We start from the raw sequence: 22,608 nt of genomic DNA, 5'->3' as shown, positions 1-22,608 counted from the left end.
AAGCAATTGTTTCATACTTTTGATGTTCTCAAACTTTTTCAACTTTCACGCAATACATGAGCGTGAGCCATGGATATAGCACTATAGGTGGAATAGAATATGGTGGTTGTGGAGAAGGCAAAAAGAAGGAGAAAGTTTCACATCAACTAGGTGTATTAATGGGCTATGGAGATGCCCATCAATATACATTAATGTGAGTGAGTAGGGATTGCCATGCAACGCATACACTAGAGCTATAAGTGTATGAAAGTTCAAAAAGAAACTAAGTGGGTGTGATCCAACTCGCTTGCTCACCAAGACCTAGGGAAATTTGAGGAAGCCCATCATTGGAATATACGAGCCAAGTTCTATAATGAAAAATTCCTACTAGTATATGAAAGTGACAAAATAGGAGACTCTCTATCTTGAAGATCATGGTGCTACTTTGAAGCGCAAGTGTGGTAAAAGGATAGTAACATTGTCCCTGCTCTCTTTTCTTTCATTTTTTAATTTTCTTTTTTTCTTTTTCCTTTTTTTTTGTTTAGGCTCTTTGGCCTCTTTTTTTGGGCTCTTTGGGCTCTTTTATTTTTTTGTAAAGTATGGAGACTCATCCCAACTTGTGAGGAAATCATAGCTTCCATCATCCTTTCCTCACATCGGACAATGCTCTAATAATGATGATCATCACACTTTTATTTACTTACAACTCAAGAATTACAACTTGATGCTAGAAGAAAATATGACTCTATATGAATGCCTTCGGCAGTGTACTGAGATGTGCGATGATAGAGAGTGACATGTATAAGAAATATGAACGGTGGCCTTGCCACAAATACTATGCCAACTACATCATCATGCAAAGCAATATGACAATGATGTAGCGTTTCATAATAAACGGAACGGTGGAAGTTGCATGGCAATATATCTCGGAATGGCTATGAAAATGCCATAATAGGTAGGTATGGTGGCTATTTTGAGGAAGGTATATGGTCAGTGTAATGCGCCAGCGAGAGTTGCGCGGTACTAGAGAGGCTAGCAATGGTGGAAGGGTGAGAGTGCGTATAATCCATGGACTCAACATTAGTCATAAAGAACTCACATACTTATTGCAAAAAATTATTAGCTATCGAAACAAAGTACTACACGCATGCTCCTAGGTGGATAGATTGGTATGAAAAGACCATTGCTCATCCCCGACCGCCACTCATAAGGAAGACAATCAAAAAATAAATCATGCTCCGATTTCATCACATAACGGTTCACCATAGGTGCATGCTACGGAAATCACAAACTTTAACACAAGTATTTCTACCAATCTACAATTACTCACTAGCATGACTCTAATATTAACATCTTTATATCTCAAAACAAATGCAAGGAATCAAACTTCTCATAGTATTCAACGCTCTTTATATGAAAGTTCTTATTATATCCCCCTTGGATGCCCATCATATTAGGACTAAATTCATAACCTAAGAAAATTACCATGCTTTTTAGAGACACACAAAATAATATAAGTGAAGCATGAGAGTTAAAGAATTTCTATAAAATAAAGCCACCGTCGTTCCCTAAAAAGATATAAGTGAAGCACTAGAGCAAACTGCCTAGCTCAAAAGATATAAGTGAAGCACATAGAGTATTCTAATAAATCACGATTCATATGTGTCCCTGTCAAAAGATGTGTACAGCAAGGATGATTGTAGCAAACTACAAAGAAAAGACTCATATCATACAAGACGCTCCAAGCAAAACACATATCATGTGGTGAATAAAAATATAGCCTCAAGTAAATTTATTGATGATTTGAAGACAAAAGAGGGGATGCCATACGGGGCATCCCCAAGCTTAGATGCTTGGTTGTCCTTGAATATTACCTTGGGGTGCCTTGGGCATCCCCAATCTTAGGCTTTTTCCACTCCTTATTCCATAGTCCATCAAATCTCTACCCAAAACTTGAAAACTTCACAACACAAAACTCAACAGAAAACTCATGAGACCCGTTAGTATAAAAAAATCACCACTTTTTCGTACTGTTGTGAAATCATTCTTTATTTATATTGGTGTTATATCTACTATATTCCAACTTTTCCTTGGTTCATACCCCCCGATACTACCCATAGATTCATCAAAATAAGCAAACAACATATAGAAACCTATGTCAGACGCGGATATCCATAAGTTGGGTATTTCTACACTAGAGAGTTTTTGTGATGGATTATTGCCTACTTCGGCGGCCGAAGGGGAGGCAGGGGAGTTGGAGTCTGAGGGACTTACAGACCCACCTAATCTAGTGTCGGAAGACCGAGAGTTGATAGCCATGTGGATAAGGAGTTAGTAGTGGATAAACCCAAACGTTCCTGGAAGAGGAAGATATATCCAACATAGGCTGTGCGTAGAAGTGCGAGAGTCAAGCAAAAGAAAAAAAATCCATGATGACTAATGAAATGAATCTTTTGGAATAGCAGAGGTCTGGCAGACTTGGCAAAGAATAGGTTCCTGGCTGAAGCATCTATTGAGCATAAACTTGATTTCATCGCACTTCTTGAAACGGGGAGGGATAATTTCACCTCGCAATTCCTCGGGTCTTTAACTGGAGGAATTGATATTAACTGGCATTGTTTGCCTCCTAGAGGAAGATCACGGGGGATTCTGCTTGGGGTAAAGTGCGAGTCCCTTGAGGTGATAAATGTGGTATGAGGGGATTATGCGGTTTAGTTTCGGGTAAGATCCAAAGTGGATGGATTCCGATGGGCTCTTGTGGCGGTGTATGTCGTAGCCCAACCCAAGTTTAAGCCTGATTTCCTAGCTGATATGGTTAGAATTTGTGGAGATGAAAGGCTACCGATCTTAGTGGGAGGATATTTTAATATTATTAGGTGGAAAGAAGAGAATAATAATGATCATTTTGATGGGAGGTGGTCCTTCATGTTCAATATGATCTTTGAGAGTCTTAATCCTTAGAGAAATTGAACTCAAGGGGAGACAGTTCACATGGGAAAATTCTCTACCTACGCCTACTTATGAGAAGCTAGACAGAGTGCTTGAAAGTGTGGATTGGGAGCAAAAATACCCACTAGTATCAATGCACACGATGCAGAGGGCAATATCAGACCATACACTGTTGTTGGTCGACTCGGGTGAGGCCACACATATTGGTAATAAGAATATCTTTTCTTTCGCGCTTAGTTGGTTCGAGAAAGAAAATTTCTTAGAGATTGTTGCAAGAGAATGGACTAAGCCTGTAGCGGGTAGGTCCAGTTTAGAGCGATGGCAGAATAAGATTAGACAATTGAGACAATTTTTGAGGGGTTGGGCCAGAAATGAGAGTGGGATTTATAAGAAAAATAACGGCTTATACAGCTGATTCATGCTCTAGACTTGAGAGCGGAAACGAATCTGCTAGATGAGAATGAGCAGACCGTTGAATCAGAAGCAGAGTCGAAACTGTGTGCTATTCTTCGAGATGAAGAAATGAAGTGGGCCTTACGAGCTAAGGTTCTCAAAGTTGTCCAAGGGGACGACAATACTCAGTTTTTTCATATGATTGCTAATGGCAAACATAGAAAAAAGAAGATCATCCAGCTTGAGCAGGATGAAGGAATAGTAGTGGGACACGAGAATCTCAAATTATATATCTCCAATTATTACAAGCAACTATCCGGGCCTCCGGTAGACAATGCGGTATCCCTAGATGAACTTGTGAGGGAGGATATACCTCAGGTCAGGACAGACGAAAATGAGATTTTGTCTGCTCCTTTTACTGAGAAAGAGGCTTTCGAAGCTATCTCTCAAATGAAGCCAAATAAAGCGCCGGGACCAGATGGGTTTTTGGCGGAATTCTATAAGAGATGTTGGCATATTGTGAAGGATGACCTAATGCCTTTGTTTCAGGATTTCTTTAATGGCCATCTGCAGCTCTTCCATCTCAACTTTGGCACCATAACATTGTTACCAAAGAAAGAGGGAGCGATTCTGTCGGAGCGAATGGCCACGGGTAGCCATTCCAACTACCCCTGGCTCTTCAGAAAATTTATCAGGCCTTTGGGCCTTCAAGCACTCCAAGCATTTGGGCCGCCTTCCCCGGCCGGCTATCATCAAAGCCGACTCCCGGAAGGCGACCCAGCTTCACCGACCCCTCCCCAGGACGACTACGGGGTAGCCGACCCCAAGAAGCCGGCCAAGAAGGACGCCGACTCCTAGGAGCTGGCCAAGACCGCAACCACTCCTACATAACGACGACCTGACGGGGTATGGCCACAGTGCGGCCCACGACCCCCGAAGCCCGAGGCGGGCATGGCTACAGGAGGCCGTACGGGAGGGATGTCTCCCGTGCAGCTCGGCACTGTAGCCACGTTAGCTTCGACGTCATCCACGACCCACTCCTGCACGGCCCAGGGACTGCGGGCCCCTTCGGCCAGAGAGAGGCGTGAAGGCGGCCCGGCTCTTCCTAGTCGGCCAAGAGCATAGCCGGCCTCCAGAAGCCGGCCACTCCCTTCCTCGAAGCAGGAGCCCCATTAAGGAGACAAGACGAGGTGAGGCTACAGTGATAGCCCCCGAGGCGGCCCACTGTAGCCACGCTCACCTCGACAAAGCCCTCATCATCATAGGCGCGGCTACAGTAAGCAGCCGCCGACAAAACCCTAGGCGGTGGGACCGGCCTGTCGACCAAGTAGCCGGCAGTCGGCGGGACCCACCAGCCGGCGGAGAAGCCGGCGAGCGTAGACACTGACGGCTGGGACCAGATCCCAGTCGGATTACCATTGTACCCCCGGGGGGTAGGCCTATATAAACCCCCCGGAGCACCCATGCAAAGGGTTCGCACCTCAGCAGAGTTCGCTTCTAAGCATAGCACACACACACACCATAGATAGAGAGAAGCAAGAGCTAGCCTTGTACTTCTTCTCCCTTGAACCCAACAGCTCTAGAAGCGATTGTAGCTACCCTTTATCGATCTAGTGATCATGCGGAGACCCCATAGAGCAGGACTAGGGGTGTTATCTCCTCGGAGAGCCCCGAACCTCGGTAAGATTCGCCAGCGTGCATGTCTTCGCCTCATCCCGTTTCCAGGCACCGGCGACGTTTTATTGGCTCCCACAAAGATAAGCCATCCCTTGGCATATGTCGCACCAACCACCCGACATTTGGCGCCCACCATGGGGCCAGGTGCACCGTCGTCCGAAGACCTGTTCTGGACGGGAACCCTCTTCCTTCCCCACGAGCGCAGCCAGCCTGCTGCACCCGATGGCGCTTGCCCCGACGCACTGCAAGGCGTCGACGATGCCTGCGCAGCGAGCCGCCTCGCCGATCTGCTTGGCGAGACTCGCATCTCCGACGAGCCTGCGTCCGACGCAGGCACCGACTACCCCGAGAGCCGCCTCGTCAGCCTCCTCGACCAACTTCACGTCTCCAGCGAGCCTGCTGCGGACATGGAGTCGGTCGGCTCCACCGACCCGATGATCATCGACTCCGACACCGCGTCGCTCGACGCCTACCCCTCCGACGTAGTGGTCTTGGACGACCCCCTCCCTCGGGCTGACAGCGGCAGCAGCGCTGTCACCGAAGTGCTGGTCATCAGCCACGTCTCCAACTCGGGCGAGAACGCCCGCGACGCTCAACAAGCGGCGATGCACGACCTCTCCGTCCCCATCCCAGCCGACGCCGACGCCGAGAGCCTGGAGGCACGCCGCCTTGCCCTCATCGCGGAGAGCAAGAAGATAGCCTCGATGAGACGCCTCACCGAGGCCCACCAGCGCGAAGTCGACCGCGCCGCCTTCGGGACGCCGCCGCCTAGCGGCCCGAGCCGAGCCGGCTTCGTCCAGAAGCGTGGCGCAGCCATTGCCAGCATGCTGGGCGCAGATCGCCCCGTCTACGCCACCCCGCTCGAGAATCTGCGAGCCGCTCAGGCGGCTGCAGAAGAGCTCAATGGGCTGGGAGCCGATGAGCTCCCATACATGACAAGACGGATCCAGCAGCTGATCGACGCGGCTGCAGAACGGCACGAAGCCGGCGCCCGAGCTGATAGCCATCCCCCGCGCCGGGAGCACGCAGCGACATCCCGCTCGCCGACTGTGAGCGGAGCGCGCCAGAAGAAAGACAAGGAGCCGGCTGCCAGCCACAGCCGGACTCGCATTACCATCGAGCGCGACGCAGATGGCCACCCTCGAGCTGTAGAGCACCAGGGAAACCTGCCTCCTCCCCAGCCTCGAAGAGAAAGATGCCTCACTCCACCGCCTGTCACCCATCCGACTCTTGGCGACCGACTCGGCCGCCAAGAAGGAGTCGGCGAGAATGACGCCCGCCACAGGATCGACCGCCTGGCTCGATCCTTGGCGTTAGAAGAAGAAGACGATGTCGGCCCGCCATGCTTTGGCCCCCGCATCCGCGACGAGCCCTTCCCCAAAGGGTTCTCACTCCCCAGAGACACGCCCAAGTACAACGGCTCGGTGAAGCCGGAAGATTGGCTCATCGACTACTCCACAGCCGTCAGCATCACCAACGGCAATCGGCGCGTCGCTGTGAAGTACGTCCCCCTGATGCTGCAAGGCACGGCGCGCACATGGCTCAACAGCCTCAAGCCCTACAGCATCAACAGCTGGCTGGACTTCACCGAAGTTTTCGTCCGCAACTTCACCAGCACCTACAAGCGGCCTCCCAAGCCTCGCCAGCTCTCCCTCTGCGTCCAAGGGCCCAATGAGTCGACCCGCGACTACCTCATGCGATGGGCCGAGCTCCGCAACTCCTGCGAGGGAGTGCACGAGGTCCAGGCCATCGAGTATTTCACCGCCGGGTGCCGAGAGGGCACCCTCCTCAAGCACCGACTCCTCTGCGACGAGCCGGCTACCCTCGGTGAGTTGCTGATCACCGCCGACAAGTATGCCACTGCCGACTCCTCCATGAAGACCGAGCTCCGAGTGGACGCCTCAGGGAAAGTAGTTGCTCCGGCTCCCAAGACGCCGGCCGGCGACCCTAACCGGCGCCCCTACCAGAACGACCACAAGCGCAAGGGCCCCATGCCGACTTCCTCCAGTCGGCAGGTGGCCACCATTGAAGACGAGCACTAAGGAGCGGCCCGCTCCCAAGAAGAAGGGTGGCCCGCCGCCCTGGCAGCCGTCCTTCTCCTACGAACAAGCACTCGATGCTCCCTGCAAGTTCCACAGCGGCGCGAAGCCGTCCAACCATACGACACGGAAATGCCACTGGCTCACCCGCATCACCAAGGGCGAAGGGATGGTGCCGCCTCCGCCTCCCGGCCCGCCGCCTCTAGCTCCCCAGCAGCCGGCGGCCCGGCCGGCAGTCGGCGCCGTCCAAGACGAGTTCCCCGAAGCGCACGACGCCTATGTCGTCTTCACAAGTCAAGTCGACGACAAGCGCAGCCGACGCCGGCAGCACCAAGAAGTAAACGCAGTCACCTCTAGAACCGCCGAGTTCATGCACTGGTCGGAAAAGCCCATCAGCTGGAGCCAGGCCGACCACACAGAGGTGATGCCTTCGCCCGGCTCCTATGCTATGGTCTTGGACGTCACCCTTGCGACGGAGAGGCGAGCTGCCAGATTTTCCCGCGTCCTGATAGACGGCGGAAGCAGTATCAATATACTGTACCACGATACCATGGACAAGCTGAACATCAAAGCAAAGCAGCTCATGCCGAGCCGCACCGTCTTCCATGGTATCGTACCCGGCCTATCTTGCTCTCCAATCGGCAAGATCAAAATGGATGTCCTCTTCGGAGACAAAGATCACTTTCGCGGGGAAGCAATATGGTTCGAGGTGGTGGATTTGGAGAGCCCCTATCATGCACTACTTGGCCGACCTGCTTTGGCCAAGTTCATGGCTGTGCCCCACTACGCCTACTTGAAGATGAAGATGCCGAGCTCGAAGGGGATCATCACGGTAGCCGGCGACTACAAGAAGTCCACCGAGTGCGCCATGGCCAGTAGCCGGCTGGCCGAGTCCCTCGTGGTGGCAGAAGAGAAGAAGATGTGGGAACGGGTTGTGGCCATGGCCGGCAAGCAGCCGGCCTTGTCCCCCAATCCCAAGGACTGTGATGCGCAGGGCTCCTTCCAGCCTGCCAAAGAGACAAAGAAGATACCTCTAGACCCGGAGCACCCGGAGAGGTTCGCCGTGATTGGGGCGAACTTGGACAGTAAATAGGAAGGCGAGCTCGCCGACTTCCTCCGTGAGAATCGAGACATCTTTGCATGGTCCCCAAAGGACATGCCGGGTGTCCCGAAGGATTTCGCCGAGCACAAATTACATGTCCGAGCTGATGCGAAGCCGGTCAAGCAACCCCTCCGCCGACTATCAGAAGAGAAGCGAAGAATCGTGGGAGAAGAGATAGCCCGGCTCCTTGCAGCCGGCTTCATCATGGAAGTGTTCTTTCCAGAATGGCTTGCCAATCCAGTTCTGTTTTTGAAGAAGAATAACATGTGGCGCATGTGTATAGACTACACAAGTTTGAACAAGGCCTGCCCAAAGGATCCGTTTGCTTTGCCACGGATTGACCAAGTGATAGACTCCACAGCCGGATGCGAGCTGTTAAGTTTTTTGGATGCATACTTAGGGTATCATCATATCAAGTTGGACCCGGCTGACCGCCTGAAGACTGCCTTCATCACACCCTTTGGAGCTTTCTGCTACCTGACAATGACATTCGGCTTGAGAAACGCCGGTGCCACTTTTCAGCGTTGCATGCAGAAATGTCTCTTGAAACAACTCGGCAGAAATGCCCACGTCTACGTAGACGACATTGTGGTGAAGACAGAGAAGCGCGGTACCTTGCTAGAAGACCTGAAGGAAACATTTGCCAACTTGCGCCAATTCCAGATCAAGCTCAACCCCGAGAAGTGCGTGTTCGGAGTACCAGCCGGCCAGCTGCTAGGCTTCTTGGTCTCCGAACGCGGCATTGAGTGCAACCCTGTCAAGATCAAAGCCATCGAGAGGATGGAGATTCCCACCAAGCTGCGAGATGTGCAGAAGTTCACTGGCTGCTTAGCCTCCCTGAACCGTTTTATCAGCCGGCTAGAAGAGAAGGCTCTCCCCCTGTACCGACTCATGAAGAAGTCCACTCACTTTGAGTGGAATGATCAAGCCGACCAAGCCTTCCATGAGTTGAAGAAAATGTTGACCACTCCGCCTATCCTGGCTGCGCCGACTGAGAAGGAGCCCATGCTCCTCTACATCGCCGCGACAAGCCGAGTCGTCAGCACTGTTGTTGTGGTCCAGCGCCCGGAGGAAGGGGGAGCCCAGCTGGTCCAGAGGCCGGTCTACTATCTCAGCGAAGTACTGTCTAGCTCAAAGCAAAACTACCCGCACTACCAGAAGATGTGCTATGGGGTGTACTTCGCTGCCAAGAAATTGAAGCCCTACTTCCAAGAGCACCCCATCACGGTCGTGTGCACTGCCCCGCTCGCCGAGATCATAGGCAGCCAGGATGCATCCGGCCGGGTGGCCAAATGGGCCATTGCCTTGGCGCCCTACACGATTTTCTATCAACCCCGCACCGCCATCAAGTCGCAAGCATTGGCCGACTTCCTCGTCGACTGGGCCGAGACCCAGTACTTACCGCCGGCTCCCGACTCCACCCATTGGCGGATGCACTTTGACGGGTCCAAGATGCGCACCGGCTTGGGAGCCGGCATCGTCCTCACCTCTCCCAAAGGCGACAAGCTCAAGTACACGCTGCAGATCCACTTCGCCGCCTCCAACAACGTGGCCGAGTACGAGGCGCTCGTACATGGGCTCCGGCTGGCCAAAGAACTCGGCATACGCCGGATCCTGTGCTACGGCGACTCAGACTTGGTGGTCCAGCAATCATCTGGCGACTAGGACGCCAAGGACGCAAACATGGCAAGCTACCGTTTCCTCGTCCAGCAGATGAGCGGATACTTCGAAGGGTGCGAGTTCCTTCACGTGCCAAGGGCCGACAACGACCAAGCAGATGCCCTAGCACGGATCGGCTCCACCCGACAAGCCATACCGACTGGCGTCTCCCTCCAGCGCCTCCTCAAGCCGTCCATCAAGCCGTCTCTAGAGTCGGATTCCATCTTCATACCGCCTGCGCCAGAAACAGCCGGATCCGGCTGAAGAAATCCCGCAGGCGGCACGGGGACTTCGACGACTGCCCCGGGGACTGACGTAGTCGCACCCGGCCCAGGGACTTCAGAACCCGGCCCGGGGACTGCAGCAGTCGGCCCGGGGACTGCAACGACACAAGAAGCGGTGGTCGACTCCAATGCAGCACCCAACCCACCCACCCGAGTCATGGTGGCCACATTAACAGCAGAAGAAGTCACAGCTCCCTCATGGGCCCAGCCCATCCTCAAGTTCCTAGTCAGCAGAGAGCTGTCGGCTGACGAGATCGCAGCAAGACTAGTGCAACAACGAGCCGCATCATACACAATAATCAACAGGGAGCTTGTGAAGCGCAGCGTCACTGGAGTCTTCCAGCGTTGCGTCGAGCCAGAAAAAGGAGTGGCAATCCTCAAAGACATCCACCAAGGCGAATGCGGCCATCACGCCGCCTCAAGATCCCTCGTGGCCAAGGCTTTCCGCCATGGTTTCTTCTGGCCGACTACCTTGGAGGATGCTAAAGAAATAGTCAAGAGCTGCAGAGGATGTCAAGTTTTTAGTTCCAAACAACACCTGCCGGCTTCTGCCCTCAAGACCATTCCCCTCATCTGGCCTTTTGCCGTTTGGGGACTGGACATGGTGGGCCCTTTCAAGACAGCCCGCGGTGGCTTGACACATCTACTCGTTGCTATGGACAAGTTCACAAAGTGGATTGAAGCGAAGCCAATTAAGAAGCTGAACGGGACGACTGCGGTGACATTCATCACCGACATCACTACTCGGTACGGCGTGCCGCACAGCATCATCACCGACAACGGCACGAACTTCGCCAAAGGCGCACTGGCACGTTTCTGCGCGACACAGGGCATCCGACTGGACTTAGCGTCCGTTGCCCACCTGCAGTCAAACGGCCAGGTCGAGCGAGCAAATGGACTTATCCTCTCCGGCATCAAGCCCCGATTGGTTGTACCACTGGAGCGATCGGCCGGCTGCTGGCTCGAAGAGCTGCCGGCTGTCCTCTGGAGTTTGCGCACTACACCCATCAAGTCAACCGGCTTCACTCCATTCTTCCTTGTGTACGGTGCCGAGGCCGTCATCCCAACAGACATCGAGTTTGACTCGCCTCGGATCACCATGTACACGGAGGAGGAAGCCAAAGAAGCAAGAGAAGACGGCGTCGACCTACTGGAAGAAGGCCGGCTGTTAGCCCTCAGCCGGTCAGCCATCTACCAGCAAGGCCTGCGCCGCTACTACAACCGCAAGGTCAAGCCAAGATCTTTCCAAGAGGGCGACCTTGTGCTCCGGCTGATCCAGCGAACAGCCGGCCAGCACAAGCTCTCGGCCCCTTGGGAAGGCCCCTTCATCGTCAGCAAGGCACTCGGCAACGACTCCTACTACTTGATCGACGTGCAAAAGCCAAGAGCACGCAAGAGAGACGACTCAGGCAAGGAGTCGGAGCGACCATGGAACGCAAACCTCCTAAGACGATTTTACAGCTGAAAAGCAGTATGTATCACGCTACCCCTTTTGTATTAAGTTACAAACCAACAGGCCCCCCGAACAGTACTCGGAGACTGCCTTTTATTTATCTATGAATGACGAGTGTCATATCCATGAATGTATTATTACATTTTGAATTCTTGTCTGGCACCGGGTCCGACTAGTCGGCCCGGGGACTGGCCGCCTTGAGCTATATTCTAAGTTCTTCCCGAAGTCAGCAAAGTAGTGCGCCGGCTCCCAAGTCCTCTCTTGCTGAAAGTCGCAGCTCAAAGAACTGACTGTCCGACTAGCAAGAGAGAAGACAGAAAGGACGCCCACACGAAAAACGTCTAAGGAACAACTAACATATATAGCAAAAAGACGGCCTCCATATATGCCCGCCGGCTGTCACAGCAGTCGGCTGGCCGGCTTCCTAAAAAACTTAGCTTAAGTCCGGCAGAGCTAAAAGTACTTCCCCCTCCCCAATCAGCCAGGCACCCCCCGGCTACAGATTGCGGAGAAACTGTTTGACTGGGGAGGTGGCAACCAAGGGAGGGCGGCAAAGGAAAAAAGCAGAAGGACAAAAAGCGAAAGTACAAGGAAAGACCGATCGCATAGCTTATAATACATAAAGCCGCCCACAGGCCGGCAACAGACTTAAGTTTGAATACACCCAGTGGGTGGAATTGTGCAGACTTAACCAAACATTGTTCAAAAGTAACAAGATAGGAAAACAAAATAAAGAAGACTAAGGCGCGACTTGGAGGCCGAGCTGGTCGGTGAAGGCAGCTCGCCGGCTGAAGGAGTGGCCGCCTAGCTGGTCCCAGCTTGACCACCTCCCGCGGCAGGAGACGCACTCGCACGCGACGTAGTGCTGGAGGCGCGGTCAGGCTGGCCGGCTTCTCCACCAGCCGGCTCGGCGTCTTCACCCTCCTCCTCCTCCTCCTCGCCCTCGTCGCTGGAGTCGATCTCCTTCGCCGAGTCCTCGCCGTGCGCCGGGTCTAGCCCGAACCAATCTTCCGGCTGGGCGACTCCATTGTCGTCCACCTCGGGGGCAAAGACGTTGGTGTCGGTGTAATCAGCGATCGCTGAAGCCCGCCGAATGATGGCCGGCCGCGCCGGCTCCAGCTCCGTGTCGGCTTGCTGCCGCCAGGTCGCCAGCTGGTCCAGGTTCAGGCCGGATACGAGGCCTTGACGAACTCCAGCGCCCGCCTGGCGCCGGAGCGAGCCGCTGACGCCTTCCAAGCCTCGAAGCGGCCGACGGCCACCTCCAGCCAGTCGGCGGTCCGACTGGGAGTGCGCGGGACCACTTGGCCGGGCCAGAGGGCGGCCAAGACCTGCGACCCGGCACGCTGAAGCCGGCGGAGCAGCCTGTGAGCCGGCTGGATACGAGCCTGGATCGCCAGGAGCTGCTCCTCTAGCGAGCGGCCGGCGGTTGGCGAGATTTCGAAGCCGGCTTGCCTCTTCGCCTGGCGACGGGCTTCGACGGCCTGGTTAGCGGCAGTGGAATAGCCGGGGAAGTACTCTGCGCGAAGAAGGAAAGAAAAGAAGAGCACCCAAATCAGAAAAACAAGTAAAATGGCAGATGGCAAGAAAGGACGAAGGGGTAGACGACTTACCGTCAACCAGGTCCTCAATCTGGCCATAGCCGGAGACCGGAGTCTGCCTGTCCTCCGCCCAGCCGGCCGCCTCCGTCTCGAACTCGGCCTGGAGGGCGGCTTCGCGATCCTAGGCAGCCTTCAGCGCAGCCTTGTGGCCTTCCTCTTGGTCGGCCAGCTTCTTGACCAAGCGGTCGCGCTCCTGCACCAAGGCGGCGAGCTCCGCGTCCTTGGCACGAAGAGCAGTCTGGGACTCCCCCAGCTGTGCCCTCAGACTGGCGTTGGCCGCTGCAGAGATAGAAGAAGAAGAAGAACAATGAGAAATCATCAAGGAAGATCCGAGCCGACTGCTCAGCAGTCGGCCCGAATCTCGGGGACTACACCCAGTGGGTGCGCTGACGCGCCCCCACATGAGATAGAGATCAAGTCACATAACTCGGCTTTCAGTGAGATCGGCGGTCTTCTGAGTCAGCTCCCGAGCCTAGGAGTTGAAGGCGGCCGCTCGGAGGTTGTGGTAGTCCTGCAAGACGGACAGAAGACCGAAGTGAGAACAAAAGCAGCAAAAACAAAATCTCCAAGAAGTTCCAAGCCGCCTGCTCAGCAGCCGACTCGGAACTCGGGGACTACACCCAGTGGGTGCGCTGACGCGCCCCCACGAGAGAAATCAAGTTCAAGAAAGAACAAGATGAGAATACTAACCCGGATGGCTGCCCGCGTGGCGAGGAATTCGTCGGTGAACTGCCTCAGCGCCACGGCTTGGCCTTGCAGCCGGGTCCGGACGTCTTGTGCAGCGACGTTCACCACGGCTGTCCCTCCGCCCGGCGTCCACCCCGAGGTAGCGCTGGCCGCCTCCGCGTCTCGGGCCGACGAGCTGGAGCCCACTGCCGGCTGTGGCTCCGACGCAGCCTTCTGCGGTTCAGACGCGGCCTTCCCTGCACGCCGGCTTGGCGGAACCCGGACCGCCACCTCAGCCCCCGCGGCCGGCTCGCCCTCCGCCGACTGTGCGGGCGCAGGCTCAGGCTGGCGGCCTTGGGTCGCCCTAGTCAGAGGAGTCGGCCCCGGCGCCTCCCCCAAGATGACGACGTCGTCGCCGCTTCACCCTAGCCCCGGCTGGGAACCGCTGGCTCCCCCTGGCGAGGGATCCACGTCACCGGGCGCCATGGTGCGCAGGGGAGTGACCATCAAGGCCTCCCCTGCCGCCGCTTTGGCCTCGGCCTCTGCCTGGGCCTTGGCTGCGGCCTCGGCGAGCGCCTTCGCCGCCTCCTCCTCCCGAGCTGCATGGGCGGCGGCTGCCCTCCGTGCCCCCGCCTCCCGCGCTTCCTGCTCCTCCCGCGCCTCCCGCGCGTTCCTTTCCGTCGCCTCCAGGAGGGCGGCGCGGGGATCCACGCGGTGGGTGGTGCTCCCAGAGCCCCCTGGCGACTCGATGAGGGAGCCGGCGGCCGCCCGCTCAAGTGATAGCGGAGCCCTGACCATTGAAAAAGAAGACGAAGATTCAAGAACCACCAAAGGAAAGAAAGAAGGACAGTACATAAAAAGAGAGAACTTACGCCGACACAGTCTGCGGCTGCTTCACCACTTTGCGAAAGCGAGCCGCCTTCGCGGCCGCCTCTTCCCGCCTGGTGGCCGCCGCCCCACCCCTGGGCTTCTTCGTCCGGCTACCGAACATGCCCTGGGTGGCGCGACGTTTCTGGCCTCTACCCCGAGCAGGCTGCGCGCCGGAGGAGCCCGCGCCGCGTCCGGATGCCGGCTGGCGATGCGGAACGGCTTCGGCTTCGTCCTCGTCCGGCCAGTCGTCGAAGGTAGCGGTGAACCCGGAGCCGCCTGCTTCTCCGCCGGCCTGGCCGCTGGCCGGCTCGGCGGCATCCTCCATATGGACCGCCCCCAGGTCGGGGTCATCCTGGTCGTGTTCGGCCCGGTCGGGGACGAAGCGGCGCTCCACGTCTGCCCCACCGGCCGGCCGGAGCAGAGGACTCTGTCAAAAGAGCAAGCCGACTGGGTTAAAGTCGGCCCAGAGGAACTCGGCGACAAAGCTGAGAGAGAGAGAAAAAGAGACGAGGGGAGCGTACCGTAGGCGGAGGATTGGCGCGGCTGTATGGCTCCTTGCCGAATTGCCAGTCTTCAGAAAGCTGGCAGTTGGCGAGGTAATTCACCATGTCGGCGGCGTCGGGCTGCGGCATCTCCTTGGTGCACATCCGGCTCGGATCGAGCTGGCCGCTCATCTGATAGATCAGATGAGGCCGGCTCTGGAGCGGAAGGACCCGGCGCGTGACGAACGCAGCCAGGAGGTCGGGCCCCGTCAGGCCCTCCGACTGGACCATCACCCGCAGGCGGGCGATGGCGGCGTTTCCTCCCTGCGACAGCGTCACCGCCCGGAAGGACCACTGGGGCAGCCTCCCCGCCGGCAGGTTGATGTAGTCTCCCCGTGGAGCGATGTTCCGCATGTAGAAGTATGACTTCTGCCACTTCTTCACCGATTGGATAAGCGTGATGACGGGGAAGGGGTTGTCGGCGCCCGATCTCCGCGACGCGATGAAGGCGCCAGTATGAGCCGGCACGCCTTTGCTGCGCGTGCCCAGCTTCGACTGGAAGAACTCCCCCCAGAGCTCAAGGGTGGGGAGGACGCCGAGATAGCCCTTGCGCAGGGTGACGAAGGCCGACAGCAGCACCACCGCGTTGGGGTTGAGGTGGTGCGGCTGGAGCTGATAGAATTCCAGCCAGGAGCGGAAGAAGGCGCTCACTGGCAGGCCGAAGCCGCGCAGGAAGTGCGAGCGGAAGACCACCCGCTCGCCATCCCGCGGCGCCGGCCTGATTTCCTTCTCCGGCGCGAGGTGGACCTCCACCTTGTCCGCGCTGGGCAGACGCCGGGTGTCGCGGAGGAAGTCGATGTGGTCGTTATGGACGATGGAGCCATCCCAATCCCCGCCAAGCTGCTCTACGTGGGGAGGCATAGCGGAAGCTAGCACGGCGGCGGAGGAGCGTGCGGAGGAAGAGCACGGCGGCAAGGCGCTGTCGCGAGAACGAGCAAGGCAAGAAGACGGTGGAAGTAGGAGGAGCGTGCGAGGGCCTGCTGCCCTCCACCTCCCCCTACTTATAGCCTCACGCGGCCGAAGAGGCCGGACATGGGGGGAGACGTGGGATTAACTGCGCCCACTCCCCCCACATCTCGCGTTTATTACGCATAACTGCGAGCCGAAACTGCCGCACGGAACGTGCGGGCGGTTTCGGGATACAAAGGATCCGCGCCTGGGCCGGGGCGCGGACGTGGCGGGCCCCCTCCCTGCGGCGACATCCCGTCACGCGCGTGGGCTGGCAGGCTTTCCGGCCACGTGGCACGTCAACGGCCCGAGGCCGGCCCGCGGCCCGGTGAACGTCCCTGCGGGTTTCCCGCCCCCCGACTCCAGAAGAATTCGCCTAAGGCGGCGCGCCAGACCAAGGCCGGCTCCCAGCTGCCGGCTCGTCACGATAGGAAGCTGATCGAGCTTCTTGAACCCCACTCCACCTCGAAGCCCAATCAGCTTCGGGGACTACTGTCGGAGGGAATGGCCACGGGTAGCCATTCCGACTACCCCTGGCTCTTCAGAAAATTTATCAGGCCTTTGGGCCTTCAAGCACTCCAAGCATTTGGGCCGCCTTCCCCGGCCGGCTATCATCAAAGCCGACTCCCGGAAGGCGACCCAGCTTCACTGACCCCTCCCCAGGACGACTACGGGGTAGCCGACCCCAAGAAGCCGGCCAAGAAGGACGCCGCCTCCTAGGAGCCGGCCAAGACCGCAACCACTCCTACATAACGACGACCTGACGGGGTATGGCCACAGTGCGGCCCACGACCCCCGAAGCCCGAGGCGGGCATGGCTACAGGAGGCCGTACGGGAGGGATGTCTCCCGTGCGGCTCGGCACTGTAGCCACGTTAGCTTCGACGTCATCCACGACCCACTCCTGCACGGCCCAGGGACTGCGGGCCCCTTCGGCCAGAGAGAGGCGTGAAGGCGGCCCGGCTCTTCCTAGTCGGCCAAGAGCATAGCCGGCCTCCAGAAGCCGGCCACTCCCTTCCTCGAAGCAGGAGCCCCATTAAGGAGACAAGACGAGGTGAGGCTACAGTGATAGCCCCCGAGGCGGCCCACTGTAGCCACGCTCACCTCGACAAAGCCCTCATCATCAGAGGCGCGGCTACAGTAAGCAGCCGCCGACAAAACCCTAGGCGGTGGGACCGGCCTGTCGACCAAGTAGCCGGCAGCCGGCGGGACCCAGCAGCCGGCGGAGAAGCCGGCGAGCGTAGACACTGACGGCTGGGACCAGATCCCAGTCGGATTACCATTGTACCCCCGGGGGTAGGCCTATATAAACCCCCCGGAGCACCCATGCAAAGGGTTCGCACCTCAGCAGAGTTCGCTTCTAAGCATAGCACACACACACACCATAGATAGAGAGAAGCAAGAGCTAGCCTTCTACTTCTTCTCCCTTGAACCCAACAGCTCTAGGAGCGATTGTAGCTACCCTTTATCGATCTAGTGATCATGCGGAGACCCCGTAGAGCAGGACTAGGGGTGTTATCTCCTCGAAGAGCCCCAAACCTGGGTAAGATTCGCCGGCGTGCATGTCTTCGCCTCATCCCGTTTCCAGGCACCGGCGACGTTTTATTGGCTCCCACAATGATAAGCCATCCCTTGGCATATGTCGCACCAACCACCCGACAGATTCAAATTGAGCAATTCAGGCCAATATGTCTTCTCAATGTGAGTTTCAAGATCTTTACGAAAGTGGCCACTAATAGATTGACATAGACTGCCCATTCAGTGGTGCAACCTAGTCAGACTGCTTTCATGCCTGGAAGACATATCTTGGAGGGGGTTGTGCTCTTGCATGAAACTTTACATGAAGTCCACTCGAAGAAATTAGATGGGGTTATTGTCAAGGTGGATTTTGAGAATCCATATGATAAGGTCAAATGGCCTTTCCTTCAGCAAGCCATGCGTATGAAGGGTTTCAACGGGACATGGAGGGATCAGGTGGATTCCTTTGTCCAGAAAGGTAGTGCTGGGATTAAGGTAAAGGATGACATTGGTCATTATTTCCAAACGCATAAAGGCTTACGACAAGGTGACCCGATGTCCCCTATTCTCTTCAACATTGTGGCAGACATGTTGACGGTACTCATAGGTCGGGCTAAGGAGATTGGCCTGGTAGGTGGTCTTGTCCCACATTTGGCTGATGGGGGTATTTCCATCTTACAATATGCTGACGACATGATCATATTCATGGAGCATGACCTTGCAAAGGCGAGAAATATGAAACTAGTATTGTGCCTATTTGAACAACTGTCAGGTCTTAAGATTAATTTCCATAAGAGTGAATTATTTTGCTTTGGTAGGGCAAAAGGGAACAAGATAATTATAGACAATTGTTCGGCTGTGAACTGGGGTCACTACCTTTCAATTACTAGGTATTCCAATTCACCATCGGAAGTTAACTAACAAAGAGGGAAATTTATCGAAGACCGATTTGAAAAAAACTAAGCTGCTAGAAGGGTAAGCTTATGTCATATGGAGGGAGGATAGTGTTGATTAATTCAATACTGACCAGTATGACGATGTTCCTCCTATCCTTCTTTGAGATACCTAAAGGGGTAAGAAAGAGATTAGATTTTTATCGATCTCGTTTCTTCTCGCAGTCAAACGAGGTTAAGACAAAATATCGCTTGGCAAGATGAGATATTATTTGTCGACCCAAAGACCAGGGGGTCTCGGGAAACTTGAGATTAAAAATAAATGCATGTTGACTAAATGGCTATATAGGTTATTTCAGGAACCAGAATGCATGTGGTCACAAATACTACGGAATAAATTCCTTCACTCTAAAACTCTGGCACAGGTTACCGTAAGACCTACGGATTCACCATTCTGGAAGGGGCTACTGAGAATAAAAGAGACTTTCTTCCACAGGGTGAAATTCGTTGTTGGATATGGAAAGACAACACCGTTTTGGGAGGATAATTGGCTAGGCGAGGCACCGCTAGCCCTACAATACCCTACCCTGTATAACATTGTGCAACGTAAGGAGGATTACGTGGCCACAATACACTACAAACAACAAGACACGTCCGTGAAATTTTGGGCCGAACGAATTTTTTTTGTCATGCTTATCACACTTCTATGATGATAATTATGACAAAACCCGGTATCATCATAGATGTGGTGGGCTCCTACTTCTATGAAAAAAATCATGACAAAAAATGGGCTTTTCATCCTGGGCGGGCCGGAGACACAGCTGCATGACATTCTTTGGGCCGTCCATGCCGGAAAAACCCGTGGTAGAAGCGAGGGCGAGGAAAATATCGGGGAGTTCCCGGTTACGGTGGGTGGTCGGGGCCGAGCGATGCACAGAGGGATTGCACATTTCTCTCGTACACGTACATGAGTGGGTGCGAGGCGTTGGCTCTAACTAAACTCGAGCGAGGTGTTCGCCTACCGAACCTGAGCGATTGCACTGGCTACGCGTTGCTGAACCCGAGCGATCGATCGATCCCTGGCTGTTAACTGAACCCGATCGAGCGGTTCCTTCGCTACTACTGCTAACCGAAGCCAATCGAACATGCTGCCTCTTGATGAACAATGAGCATTGTTGGGGGTTGGATGAACAGTTCCTGGTGGGGGTTGGATGAACAGGACTCCGTGGTAGTAGAGGTTGTTGCCGCTGGATGAACATGACCCCGATCGAGCTGGTTGGGGTGGATGAAAAGGACCCCGTGGATGGCTGGTTGAACAGTAGCTGGTGGAGGGCTGGATGAACAGTAGCCCATGGAGGGGTGGTTAAATAGTAGCCGGTGGAGGAGCGGTGGAGGCTGGATGAACATGACCCCGTGGATGAACAGTAGCTGGTGGAGGCAGGAGGAAGTCGACGGTGGATGAACAGTAGCAGGTGGAGGCTGGATGAAGTCGACAGTGGATGAACAGTAGCCCATGGAGGCTGGAGCGAGGCAGTAGACGATGGATGGACTGTAGTCCGTGGAGTTCCGTTTTGTGGTATGCCACACCCCTCCCGATGAACAGGACCCCCGTTTCGACCGTATGAGGTCGGAGAGAAGTCTGTTTCCTCTGTTTTGCGGTACGCCGCACCCCTCCCAATCAATAGGAGCCCATTTCGACCGTAGGAGGTCGAAGAGAAGTCCGCTTCCTCTATTTTGTGGTACGCCAGACCTCGATGAACAGGAACCCGTTTCGACCGTAGGCGGTCGAACACAAGGCCGTTTCCTCCGTTCTGCGGTAGCCAGGCCTCGTTTCAGCTGTTCTGTCCAATCCGGTTGGCTCCCGATGAACACAATGCATTATGTTGCCTCCCGATGAACACGACGACACAGTTTCTCCGTTCCGACCCAGCCGGTTGGCTGCCGATGAACAGGACGCCGTCGCTGCTCTCCGCTGCCCTCTCCATGTACACGAGCCCTGGCCGTACGTATGCATGAGTAGGCGTTCGAGACCCCGCTCGTATGTATCTACGTTGCCATATTTACTTTCTTGCACCCTGGCTATACGTACGTGTACACGATATTGACGGGACTACGTGACATGCTACATCCGCGCCTCTACTACGACACGTGCCTGATAAGTCTCCAACGTATCTAACGCTTTTCCTCTTGTTTTGGACTGTAATTTGCATGATTTGAATGAAACTAACCCCGGACTCATGCTGTTTTTAGCAGAACTACGATGGTGTGGTTTTTTTGCAGAAATAAAAGTTCTCGGAATGGAACGAAACTTTGGGAGGATTTTTTACACAATAATTGAGAATTTCTGGAGCCAAGAACCACCGGAGCGGGCACCTGGGTGGGCACAACCCACCAGGGCGTCCCCCTCCAGGCAAGCTCAGGTGGGTTATCCCCACCTGGTGGCCCCGCAGACCTTGAAACCGACGCTATAAAATCCTATTTTTTTAGAAAAAATAAAGGAGAAGGAATTATCGCGTTCCACAAGACAGAGCCGCCATCACCTCCTGTTCTTCATCGGGAGGCCCGATCTGGAGTCTGTTTGGGGCTCCGGAGAGGGGGATCTTCGATCTTCGTCATCACCAACCCTTCTCCATTGCCATGTTGCTCCCCACCGGGAGTGAGTAATTCCTTCGTAGGCTCGCTGGTCGGTGAGGAGTTGGATGAGATTCATCACGTAATCTAGTTAGTTTTGTTAGGGCTTGATCCCTAGTATCCACTATGTTCCGAGATTGATGTTGCTATGACTTTGCCATGCTTAATGCTTGTCACTTTGGGGCCGGGTGCCATGATTTCAGATCTGAAACGTTTATGTTATCACCATTATATCTACGTTCTAGATCCGATCTTGCAAGTTATAGTCACCTACTACGTGTTATGATCCGGCAACCCCAGAGTGACGATATTCGGGACCACTCCCGGTGATGGCCGTAGTTTGAGGAGTTCATGTATTCACCGTGTGCTAATGCTTTGTTCCGGTTCCCTATTAAAAGGAGGCCTTAATATCCCTTAGTTTCCAATAGGACGCCACTGCCACGGGAGGGTAGGACAAAAGATGTCATGCAAGTTCTTTCCATAAGCACGTATGACTATTTACGGAATACATGCCTACATTATATTTATGAACTTGAGCTAGTGTCGTATGGCCCTAGGTTATGACTGTCACATGATGAATATCATCCAACAAATCATCGATCCAGTGCCTACGAATTTCTCTTATATTGTTCTTGCTAAGTTACTACTGCTGTCATTACTGCTGCACTTGTCACAAAACTACTGCTATCACTGTTACCGTTACTATTGCTGCTGCTACTATTGTCCAAACTAGCATATTACTTTGCTACTGATCACTTTGCTGCATATAATTAATCTCCAGGTGTGGTTGAATTGACAACTCAGCTGCTAATACTTACAAATAATCTTTGTCTCTATTTGTGTCGAATCTATAAATTTGGTTTTAATATTGTACCCTCGAAAACTGTTGCGATCCCCTATACTTGTGGGTTATCAAGACCTTTTTCCGGCGCCGTTGCCGGGAAGTATAGCTATATTAGTTGAGTCACTTGGGATTATTATCAAATTATCACTATGAAGAATCCGAAGGATGCTAAGACTAAGATTTTTCTCTCTAAGACGAGGGGAGGTAAGGAACTGCCATCTAGCTCTGGTTTGGATTCACCTTCTGTTATAAGTAAACTTGCAACACCACCACATGCTATCAATCCTGATAAGTCGCAAGTTATTGATGATGCTACCTCTGCTATGAATGATTCTTATGATGATGCTAGTACCTTGCTTGATGATAATGTGCCACTAGGTGAATTTCTTGATGAACAAATTGCTAAAGTAAGACAGCATGATATTGTTGAAACTAAAAATCTTGAAACACCTACAAGAACTAGCCCTCCTAGATATGAATTTCCAAAGGTACCAGAAGGTTATGTTATGGGTGAAGAGGCAACTAGAGATATTCTTGCTTGTAAGGATAGAGATGATCTAGAGAA

This window comes from Aegilops tauschii, chromosome 7, assembly GCF_002575655.3.
Source record: "Aegilops tauschii subsp. strangulata cultivar AL8/78 chromosome 7, Aet v6.0, whole genome shotgun sequence".
Classification (NCBI taxonomy): Eukaryota; Viridiplantae; Streptophyta; class Magnoliopsida; order Poales; family Poaceae; genus Aegilops; species Aegilops tauschii.
The sequence above is the reverse complement of the archived record's forward strand: the minus strand, read 5'-3'. Positions refer to the sequence as shown.